Source organism: Dermacentor silvarum, chromosome 1 (genome assembly GCF_013339745.2).
Source record: "Dermacentor silvarum isolate Dsil-2018 chromosome 1, BIME_Dsil_1.4, whole genome shotgun sequence".
Lineage (NCBI taxonomy): Eukaryota > Metazoa > Arthropoda > Arachnida > Ixodida > Ixodidae > Dermacentor > Dermacentor silvarum.
The window spans coordinates 137736162-137748687 of NC_051154.1; positions in this window are offsets into that span (position 1 = coordinate 137736162).

Genomic DNA, 12526 nt, shown 5'->3' on the forward strand with positions numbered 1-12526 from the left:
AGTTGCTGTTCGCTTTTAAATCAATTTTTGTTTATTGCAGTGCTTTCCTGTGTGCCAGCTGCAAGGTCTCCATCAAAGAAATACAAGCAAACCATTCAACGTCTGCAAGCCAAAGTAGCAGCACAGCGGAAAACTATCAAAAGACTGCTGAGGCAGCCTCACCGAGCACCGTCATCGACTTCAACGGCCCTTGGCATTATCCGACCGCACGTCACCGAGGAGGTTTTTAAACTTCTTTCTGCACATGTTCGCTTGAGGCCCAAAGGCAAGGGCAAGCGGTTTCCCGTGTGGTTCAAGAAATTTGCTCTTCACTTAAACTTCCGTGGTCCGCGAGCATACCGATTTCTGGCTCCATATTTTTCTTTGCCCTCCCGGCGTTCATTAAGGAGGTGGCTAGCCAATGTAAAGATGACTCCAGGCACAATTCCAGGAATCATTTCTTCCATTGCAACAAATACTCAAGCTTGGAATGAACGGGACCGAGTGTGTGCTTTAGTTTTCGATGAAATAGCACTCCAAAAGAATTTGTGTTATGATGCTGCACGGGACATTGTCCAGGGTTTTACAGATGATGGCACTGATCGCACTTCAACCATTGCTGATCGAGCAATGGCAGTTCTTCTTGTTGGTGTTTCGAAAAAGTGGGTTCAACCGGTTGCTTTTACTATAGGGCACACATCAACACCATCATCTGTTATGCATAACCTGCTGGTGTCACTCATTGTGGAGCTTAGGAGCATTAACATTGCAGTGAAAGCAGTCATTTGTGACCAGGGCAGTTCAAATGTAAGTCTCGCTAACCAACTAAGAGTGACTGTAGCAAAGCCTTTTTTTGAAGTTAATGGTGAGCGGGTATATTTCATCTTTGATGTTCCACATTTAATTAAAACAACGCGCAATAATGTGCAAGCACACAAGTTATATATTGGGGATGACATCGTTGACTGGTCCCACATTGTAAGCCTTTACCAATCCTCACATGAGTTGCGGTTGCGATTGGCTCCAAAGTTGACTGAAAGGCACATTCATCAGAAACCTTTTTCTAATATGAAGGTCAGCAGAGCAACGCAGGTCCTCAGTGCATCAGTTTCGATTGCTATCACGGCATTGGTGTATGCGAAAGTGCTGCCTGCCTCGGCCATCACTACAGCACAATTTTGTGATCGTATGGACAGGATTTTCGATGCCTTGAACAGCTCGAGTAAAAAGAAAACTTCGCAAAAGCTCCGGCATGCAATCGTGAAAGAGGATTCAGAGCTGATTGACTTCCTTCGAGGCCAGCCTCCCTGGATTGCATCATGGATGTTTGATGGCAGACGTCAACCACAAACCGTCGTTGGTTGGCAAATCACAATTCAGGCTATTTGTCAACTGTGGGACGACCTCTCCAAAAATTACAATTTTGAATACCTGCTAACACGCAGACTTCAACAGGATCCTCTGGAGAACATATTTGGCCACATAAGGCAAAAGCAAGGTTGCAACACCAACCCCAATGTAGCACAATTTATTTGTGGCCTGAAGCACATCTGCATAAGAAAACTCTTCAAACTGTCAGAATACGGAAATGTCGAGGATGATGAATGTGACCTCCTTCAGGAGCTCTCGCCATTCTCCCTCGCTAGTGCGTCTCTTGTGAATAATGAGGAGTGTGCACAGCCACAGCCTGACGACTTTCCCGCTCTAGACGATCTCTCTGAACTTGCGACCAACATTCACTCCCATATTATTGATGACTCCGCTACATATTATGTAGCTGGTTTTCTCATCAAATACTCTTTTCGGAATGCACGTGATACTTGCAGTTGCCCACAGATATTGATAGACGACAGCGAGACACTAAAGGGGACCCATCAGTATTTCACAATGCTCAAAGCATACCACGTCCCCAGCAAACTTTTCGGAAATCTAACTGTGCCATCGGAAGCAGCTTTTGAATACGTACAACAACTTGAATGTCACTTTCTTGCCATTATTGAGGCCACTGCACATCACCTGAAAGTGTCTGATGTTTTGTATCACCATCTCTCAAGTGTTGGCGATTTTCATTTCTGCTCTGCTGGGTGTCGCGAGAAGTTTCTGAAAATGTTTTGCCGGGTTCGTTTATGTTGGCATGTGCGTTTTGTGAACCGAAACTTAGATAGGGTTAGGTTCCAGTCTTCAATTTCAAGTATACAGCTTGACAAGGTCAAAGCTTAGCAATTAGCGGCTGCTTTACACAAAAGCATTCAAGTTGAACCGAATCCTGCAATAGCTTTGTTATAGTCATTACTTCGTTACATCAGACCTCATTATGGCCCTCTATCAAGTTCAACGAAACTAACCACTCCTTCGTTATGTCCATTCTTTTGTTTACCCACTATGAAGAGTATGACCTTAAAAAGAAATTATGCTTGGTAGCCTCTCTATTTTTGTAGCATATGCGGGCGAACTCTGCACGTTAGTGTGGGTCGTCGGTCACTATGTGCACTTTATCTCTCCGGCTCAAGTAATATAACGATAGCAAAAGCGCGTGTTGAAATATATTCAAGCGGGTAAGGAACACAGTATGAAGTGGGCATGGTTCACATTTTCATGCCTTTCGTATATTAGCTTCTCGTCAACCTCCTCACCACGCCCATCAAAACTTTTCATAAGATTGTCCAAAACTGCAGCTGTTGATGGGGTTGCGGACGCTGCCCCTTTATTATCATAGCTTGTGAGTCATAGCGCACTGTGTACAGCCTTTGTGAAAAATAATGACAGTGATAAGGCACTATGTACAGCCTTTGTAAAAAAATGATGACAGTGACAATGCACTGTACAGCCTTTGTGAAAAACAATGACCGTGATAATGCACTATGTACAGCCTTTGTGAAAAACAATGACAGTGATAAGGCACTATGTACAGCCTTTGTAAAAAAAAGAGTGATAACGCACTGTGTACAGCCTTTGTGAAAAACAATGACAGTGATAATGCACTATGTACAGCCTTTGTGAAAAACAATGAGAGTGATAACGCAATATGTACAGCCTTTGTAAAAAATGATGACAGTGATAACGCACTGTGTACAGCCTTTGTGAAAAACAATGACAGTGATAATGCACTGTGTGCAGCCTTTTTGAAAAATAATGAGCGAAAGTGGTTTTCTTCGGCTGTTAGCCCTCTGATACCGCTTTGTAGCACCAATTAAGGTCCACAATTTTGGATATGTGATGACTACCATCTATTTCAACTTGGAAGCGTCACAGCAACGCCCAGACGCAAGTAACTTGGGCACTAAGTTTTTGATGAGAGCGACACATAAGAAGAGGCAACAGGTCTGCAAGTGTTGTAGCATAAAGTCTGTCTTTCACATTGTGGGCAAGCTGCCCTACCTTTCCGAGGACGAACAGGCAACGTTGAAGCATCAAGTTCGCTTTTTTTTCTCATTTTGGGCAAGTTGCTCTTAAGAACAGCCAACACACTGTATTTTTGCTTTTCTGATATATTGTGTCGTGTGGTTTCTGTACGCTTTTTCTTTTCTGTGCATTACTTCTGTTAACCCGAGTCGTGACTCGGGACTTTATTGCTGTGTATACGTCACTTCTTCCTTCTTTATCAACTTTGTGCGCTGAGTTTTTGCCATAGATCCATATAGATCCTTACCCACTTGCCCAGTGCGTCATTCTTCACCAGCTTGTCGGCTACTGCCAACTCTAGCGATGTGTGCGTTGTCTGTGTTCTCACTCTATTTGTTAGAATTTATTTGTAAGTCTAGATGCATTTGTTGTCTACTTTGCATTTCTGTGCGATGTTCTTCTCATTTTGTGCTTTTTATATGCTCAGCCTCTACCTTGCCTTGGAATAAAAACATTGCTGGTACTGTCTCTTTGATTGATATATAGATTGACCGCTTGTTCCAAAAGAAAAGCGCGATGAATAAAGCCGTAGTGAATTATGATTACCTGCATATCTTTCTATTATAACTTAGTCGAAATAAAGATTACGTCATGACCTCAATTCGCACGCACAGTTTTGAGCTAAAACAAATAGGGAATCGCTAAATCAAAACGACAAACAATAGATTGCTATTTGGGCGGAGAAAAGTGGTCTGAAATCATTAACTTTCGCCATAGCCAAACGTCGGTTGCGCACAGTAATCCAAAATTCGCGCCAGTGAAACCGAAACGGGAAGCGCAGGCCAGTTGCTCTCACCAACCACCAGGTGCGCTAGAGTCGATTGGGCCGCCGGGGTCTATGGGAGTGTCCACTCTAACTTTTTTTTCTTTCTCTATGGCCCAACTCTGAGTACTTACTCACAAACGTGTGCTTGCAACAGCATGTGCGTCGCCATGCATTGTGGGACGCGTGTTGCTCATTAGGGCAGACTTTCTTCACTTCATAATTACACATAGAATTAAGCAAGCGCCTAATATACAAACTGCAATTTTAAGCATTAAGTATGCTGTACGTAATAACAGCAGACTTATATGCAGTAATGTATATATTGCATCCGGAGTACCAAGATTTCCCCACCAGGATGTGCCACATACTGGTTCTTTATTTTTGAGATTTCCTTTGCCAATTTAAAATTATAATTCCTACTTTAATTGCAAACAGCATGCTGGATTCTATTACTATAAATAATGGTTATGTGTGAGACGGGCTTAGACGGTCGTCTCTAGGACCTGTGCAGTGTGCAGTGCGCGAAATGTGTTTGTGCGATGACGTTTTGTGTGGACAACACTACTCCTGCATGTAGTGTCTGAAAATTGCACAACCGCGTATTGGACAACGTGTGTAAATAGTAGCTCATTGTACGATACCATAATCACCTGCCACCTAGCTCTCCCTGTATCTCCCACTTCCCCTTACCCCAGTGAGGAGTAGCAGGCTAGAGACACTTTCTCCAGGCCGACCTCTCCTCCCTTCTCTTCATTAAAATCTACTCTCTCTCTCATGGTCATTTCATTTCCGTCAACGTCTCAACACATTCTGGCAGTTGTCAGTCCCTTTAAACAGCACGGGGGCAGTAGTGGAGCCCGCTGAGTGAACCGCCAGGTGGAGTTTTGACCCCCTGAAGGTCTTTAACCTGCCACTCAAATAGGCGCACAATTTTTTGCCTTCAGTCTCCAAAATACAGCCGCTACAAATGAATCAAGCACACAATATTGTGCTCGGTAGTAGTACGCCACAGCCACAAATCCACTACTGGTGTATTTGTATATGATCATATGATATTATATATATATATATATATTGTTACGGGGAGAATATAAATAGAATGGATATATTTACAGGGTAAGGCGCACAACGCTGCAGCAATCGTTCAGGGGAGCGCGTGCACACCAGAAAAACCACCCGTCGTCGTCGTCATCGTCCAAGCACCGACCACAGGATCGCCGCTCGTGACATTACCCGCCGGCGGCAGAAGCACCGTCCCGGTGCAATTAGGGCCCGGGCTGAGAGTGGTACGGTTTTAGACGCGAGACATGGACTATGTCACTCACGATTGTTGCAGAGGCCGACGTAGGATTTAGCGGAGCGATTTCATAGGTCACATTAGTGACTTTGCGTACGACGCGGTAAGGGCCAGCATAACGGGAGAGAAGTTTTTCGCATAGGCCAACGCGACGCGACGGGAACCACAGCAAGACGAGCGATCCTGGAGGGAAGTTCACCTCCCGGTGTCGGCGGTCATAGAGACATTTTTGTTTGACCTGTGAAGCCGACAAGCGATCGCGGGCAACCTGACGGGCGATGTCAGCACGGGCAAGAGCATCACGAGCATAGGCAGAGGATGTGTCTGCGTGAGCATGAAGTATGGTGTCCATAGGTAATGGTGGGTCGTAGCCAAACAGTAGATAAAAAGGTGAATAGCCAGCTGTGTCGTGACGAGAAGAGTTGTAGGCGAAGGTCACAAAAGGCAAGTTAATGTCCCAGTCTCGGTGGTCCTCAGACACGTACATAGCAAGCATATCTGTGAGAGTACGGTTGAGGCGTTCAGTAAGGCCGTTTGTCTGTGGATGGTACGCAGTGGTGAACTTGTGATTGGTCTTGCAAGAACGAAGAATGTCGTCGACCACTTTAGACAGGAAGCAGCGGCCGCGGTCCGTGATTAACTGACGCGGAGCACCGTGGCGCAGGATGACGTCGTGAAGAAGGAAATCGGCTACATCAGTAGCACAGCTGGTGGGAAGTGCTCGTGTAACAGCGTACCGCGTTGCGTAGTCAGTAGCGACTGCAACCCATCTATTGCCAGTGGTTGACATGGGAAAAGGCCCTAGAAGATCGAGTCCCACCCGGAAAAATGGTTCATCAGGGATGTCGAGGGGCTGAAGGCTGCCAGCAGGCAGTAGGGCAGGAGTCTTGCGTCGCTGGCAGTGGTCACAAGCCGCAACGTACTGTCGCACAGAACGGTAGAGACCAGGCCAAAAGAAGCGCCTACGGATGCGATCATACGTGCGTGACACGCCTAAGTGTCCGGCCGTCGGTGCATCGTGAAGCTGGCGCAAAACAGTAGAGCGAAGATGCGCGGGGACAACAAGCAAGAGCTCAGCGCCGTCAGGCCGGGCGTTGTAGCGGTGTAAGGTGTCATTGTGGAGCGCAAACATCCGTAGGGAAGGGTCAGGGTGTGGCGAGTTGAGACCGTCTATAATAGGCCGCAAAGATGAGTCGCGGCGCTGTTCGTCAGCTATATGGGCGAAGTCTGTAATGGCCAGAACAAAGGTGTCAGATTCATCTTCCAGTGTATCAGGGGGATCGACCGGGTATCGTGACAAGCAGTCAGCGTCTTGGTGAAGCCGTCCAGATTTGTAGAAAACAGAAAATGAGTACTCTTGCAAGCGGAGTGCCCAACGGCCAAGGCGACCAGTGGGATCCTTGAGCGAGGAGAGCCAGCAAAGCGCATGGTGGTCTGTAATAACTGAAAAGTGCCTGCCATACAGGTACGGACGGAATTTTGCGATGGCCCAGACGAGTGCTAAGCACTCGCGTTCTGTGATAGAGTAATTTTGCTCCGATGGCGACAGAAGGCGGCTTGCATAGGCGACCACGCGGTGGAGGCCGTGCTGCTGTTGTGCAAGTACGGCGCCTATACCGTGGCCACTGGCGTCGGTACGAACGTCCGTGCTGGCTGACGGGTCGAAATGTGCTAGAACAGGTGAGTTCGTTAGGATGGCAACGAGCGATGAAAAGGCGTCCGCTTGGTCACGACCCCAAGTGAAAACGACGTCCTTCTTCAGTAGGCCAGTTAGAGGGCGGGCCACTTCCACGAAGTTCTGGACAAAACGACGGAAGTATGAACACAGGCCAAGAAAACTGCGGACATCCTTGGCCGACCGTGGAGTAGGGAACTGACTAACCGCGCGGACTTTGTCAGGGTCTGGCTGCACGCCTGCAGCGTCAACAAGGTGGCCGAGAACGCAGATTTGACGGTGCCCAAAGCGACATTTCGACGAGTTAAGCTGAAGACGAGCGCGGCGAAAAACATCAAGGACGGTGGACAGGCGAGTGAGATGGCTCTCAAACGTAGTCGAAAAAACGATAACATCGTCCAGGTAGCAAAGGCATATGGACCACTTGATGCCTCGAAGAAGAGAGTCCATCATGCGCTCGAAAGTAGCAGGGGCGTTACATAGGCCAAAAGGCATCACTTTAAATTGATAGAGGCCATCAGGAGTCACGAAGGCGGTCTTCTCGCGGTCTTGGTCGTCCACAGCGATTTGCCAGTATCCTGAGCGCAGGTCGATGGAAGAGAAATATCTGGCGCCATGCAAGCAGTCCAGCGCGTCATCAATACGCGGGAGAGGATACACATCCTTCTTGGTAATCTGGTTAAGGTGGCGGTAGTCTACACAGAATCTCCAGCTATTGTCCTTCTTTTTCACGAGTACGACAGGAGAGGCCCAAGGACTGCATGAGGGTTCAATTATGCCTTTGCCCAGCATTTTCTCCACTTCCTGTTGGATGACAGCACGCTCCGGAGCTGACACACGGTAAGGCCGGCGGTGAATAGGACTCGCATCGCCGGTATGAATGCGGTGGGTGACGACGGAAGTCTGGCCCAAAGGACGGTCGCCAAAGTCAAAGATATCCTGGTAGGAAACCAGCACGCGGCGAAGGGCAGCGGACTGTGCCGGAGCGAGGTCTCCTGATATCATGCGGGCGAAGTGGTCGCAGGACGAACCTGACTGCGACGACGGCGGTGAAAAATCCGGTGGAGGTTCTGTGGTCAAGGCAGAAACCGTGTGGCCGGCCAATGGGGTCAGATGAGCGAGTGATATGCCGCGAGGAAGAACTTGCGTCGAGTAGCCAAAATTGAGGATGGGAAAGGCGGTGCCGTTGTTTCTAACTGTCACCACCGTATAGGGTAGCGCGACGTTGCGTGTCATGGCGACCTCAGGAATAGGGCAGGCAACGTAGTCGCCGTCGGGTAGGGGCGGAAAGGCTGACAGCTGGACGTATATTGCGGCTTGCGGAGGCAGTCGAAGAAACTCGACGGAGCGTAGCCGGGGTGGGCCGGCATCAACGTTGTCGGGGCACGAAGGAAGTTCTAGCCGGAGAAGGCCCGCGGAGCAGTCGATAAGGGCAGCGTGAGTGGACAGAAAGTCGATTCCCAAGATGAGGTCATGGGGGCACTGTTCTAGAACAGCAAAAAGAACAGATGTGTGGCGACCAGAAATAGTGACGCGTGCAGTGCACATTCCAAGTACGGCAGGTGTACTCCCGTCGGCTACTCGGACGGTAGGTGAAGTCGCAGGCGTCAGGACTTTCTGGAGGCGGCGCCGGAGGCTCGAGCTCATTACAGAAATTTGTGCGCCGGTATCAACAAGAGCGGTAACTGCCACACCATCAACCAGAACTTCAAGAAGGTTGCATCGGGTATAAGGGACAATCAGAGGATTTTCAGGCCGGGTCGTAAATGCAGCGTCACCTCCGGGGGCTGCACTGGCTAGTTTTCCGAGAGGTGGCCAAAGGGAGACCGAGAGCGGCGAGGTTGGGGCGAGCGGGACTGACGGCGCTGGGGCGATGGTGAGCGGCTGATCCGGTTTTCCCTAGGAGGACGTTCAGCACTCGAGGCCTCAGGACGGAACGACGGGGCATATGGTGCATGGTCCGGGCGATTGTAAGTGTTTGGGCGATAGGACGTGGGCCAGCGGCTGCGGCAATGGCGGGCGATGTGTCCAATCCTAGAGCACGTGAAGCAGATGGGCCGGTCATCAGGTGTGCGCCAATCGGCTGGATTTCGATAACGTGGCCTGAAGGTCGTGTTCGGTCTTGCAGCAGCGACGACAGGGGCGACCGGGTTGGTAGCAGTATGACCGTTATCAAAGGTGGGTAAAATGCCCATATTCGCGACCTCTTGGCGAACCACGGCCTGAATTAGCGAAATCGGAGCCAGGTTGTTGCTTTGCATACCGTCATGAGGTGTAAACGGGTGCCATGGCCTCGAGTTCTCGACGGACGATCCTGGTGACGTTTTCTGGAGCTTGCGCTTGCCGAAGCGTGGCTAAACCTTCGCAGGAGGACGTGGCAGCCGTATTAGGAAGTCGGTCGAAGCGGTGAGTGATACGTTGACTTTTGGCCAGCTCAAAACGACGACATTCAGCGATGACCGACTCCACCGTTGAGCAGTTCTTACACAGTAGCAGATTGAATGCGTCGTCGGCTATGCCTTTCAGTACGTGGCCCACTTTGTCCACTTCAGGCATGTCCTTGTCGACCTTGTTGCACAGAGACAACACGTCCTGAATATACGAGATGTACGGCTCCGTAGACGTCTGAGCACGAACTGCGAGCTCCTGCTTGGCCGCTAGTTGTCGTGCGATAGGTCTCCCAAATAGATCGCGTAATTTCTGCTTACAGACGTCCCAACTCGTCAGATCTGCCTCATGCGTCTCGAACCAGAGTAGCGCAGTGCCCCGCAAATAGAAGATGAGATTCGCCAGCATTATGGTCGGGTCCCACTTGTTAGTGCGGCTGACGCGCTCATACATTGCCAGCCATGCATCGACGTCCACGCCGCTGGTGCCGTTGAATGTCCCGGGATCACGAGGGTGCAAGAGAATGACCGGTGACGGGTCTTGGTCACACTGGGTCGCTTGGTCGGTCATTGTGGTGGCAGCAACGCGCCGTCCGCTGCGAAGATCCAGTTCCCGGTGTTGTAGCGAGCGTACCCCGCACGTCCACCAAAGATGTTACGGGGAGAATATAAATAGAATGGATATATTTACAGGGTAAGGCGCACAACGCTGCAGCAATCGTTCAGGGGAGCGCGTGCACACCAGAAAAACCACCCGTCGTCGTCGTCATCGTCCAAGCACCGACCACAGGATCGCCGCTCGTGACAATATATATATATATACAGGGTGTTTCAGCGAACACTTTCAAAAATTTTTGAAGGTTGCCTGGGGCATATAGCACAATTCTAGTTCATGAGCTGGTCTACTCGAAGAGGCTGACATTACTTGCAAAAGAAACTGAAATGCATGATCAAATAATTAACAAATATTCACAAATTAGTTTTAACTAATTAACTGATGGCCCATATTGCACTTTACAAATTGTAACCGAGGAGATTGCAAGGCGGATCCACTCGGAACAAATTCTCGGGATGACACGAGTTTCCAGATATTAATTCCCGAACTTTGCAGAGAAATGCATTGGTGTTCCAGTTAGTTTCGTAAAAAAACGTCGCTTTATGCATTGAAGCACAAAATTTGCGATAGCAAATTAGTAGACAGCTATACAAAGTAAGAATAGTAGTTTTATTGTCCACATAAACTTGTAAACATTCGCTTATTAACTATATTAACAAGCATGGTGTCGGCACCCACAGGTAAACATGAACACATCACACTCGATAAGCGCAGACAAGCGCTGTCAAACGCTGGCGTGAGGAATTTAAACGCCGCTGCAGAAGCGAGCGAAGTGACCTTTGTGCTGTTGTCTATCGCTTCAACGCAAACCGAGCGCCGAGAACACACAGCACGCACAAAGCTACGAGCCGCCCACGCACCTACACTGCGTAGACTGCCCCCAACGTAGATCGCTTTCAAGATACGCCCTGCGCGACCGCGCGACGCCGCGCAGTACGCAGTTGAAGCCAAACAGTACAACGCCGCCCGCTATCCCTACCCCCTCGCCGGTGCCTCGAGCACAACGGAAGAAGGGGCGCTTCGTCCCTGTTTTTTTTTCGCGCAGGAGATTTAGACGCAGTCGTCGGCTCCCCTCGCACGCTTTCACTCGCGCATACGGCGCGCAGTGACGGCGTTATCGCCCTTGGACTACGAAACATCTATGAGCCAAAACCAATTTTAGGGCCGCAACGCGTCATAAACACCATCTTTAGATAGCAAATACGGATCTCAAGGGCCATACTTTTGCTGGCGGAAACCTAAAATACTTCATAAGTGTCGCCCCCCGCACTTTGGGCGGCCAATGCCATCGTCAAGCAACCAAGCCAAGCGACATGAAAAGTCAAAATGGCCGCTTGGGCCGGCGCGGGCTTACCAATGCATTGGGTTTTATTGAAGCTGTGCAGAGACCCGCCGAAAATGACGTAACAGCCGGGAAAACACAGCACCCGGGAACTTAACAGCGGGGTTCTACTGTATATGTATTTGCATATGATTACTGATGTCGAGCTACTTCCCGGTTGCCCTGGAATTTATTGTACCCAAATTCAACATTCTTTAAAGCTGCCTAGTGTAGCCAAGCAGCCTGGCACAGAATGGGGTAACTGCAGCAGCACTTCTAGGGCGCGATCTTGTACGCGTTCCAAAATGGAACGGAGGCGTTCCATTCCATCGAGCCGCACACGATTGGTCAATTTCAACCGCGACGTTCAAATTGACCAATCGTGTGCGGCTTGATGGAACGGAACGCCTCCGTTCCATTTTGGAACGCGTACAAGATCGCGCCCCTATACTCCCATTTTGTACACAGCAGGCAACGCTATGAAGGCTAGAAGAACTTTAATCACTCACATTCGCAAATAAAAAATATGTCACATATGAAGAAACATATAGGTATGCATCATATAATTTGAAGCAAAAATTAGTCTGATACTTTTAGGTAGCAAAAATAATGCAATTACATTAAAGGTGTTTTACTACCAAATGCTTTTTCTCCTCTTGCTCGGCACTTTAAAGCCAGCAAAAAGGGTCACCGACCTGCAAGATGTTATCGCTATTACCGAATAAGCGGAGTGAACTGTTTCTGTGACCAATAGCCATACAATGCTTGCACTCACGAATAACAGTACTTTGCCTACTGGAGGCACAAGATGCACAAATGCGATTTGTCTAAACCTTAAAAAAAATTAAGTTATACGGTTTTACGTGCCAAAACCACAATCTGATTATGAGGCACATCGTAGTGGGGGACTCCGGAAATTTGGACCTCCTGAGGTTCTTTAACGTGCACCTAAATCTAAGTACACAGGTGTTTTCGCATTTCGCCCCCATCGAAATGCAGCCGCCGTGGCCGGGATTCGGTCCCACGACCTCGTGCTCAGCAGCCAAACTGTCTAAACCTTACATCTACAAGTAGCAGGGAGTT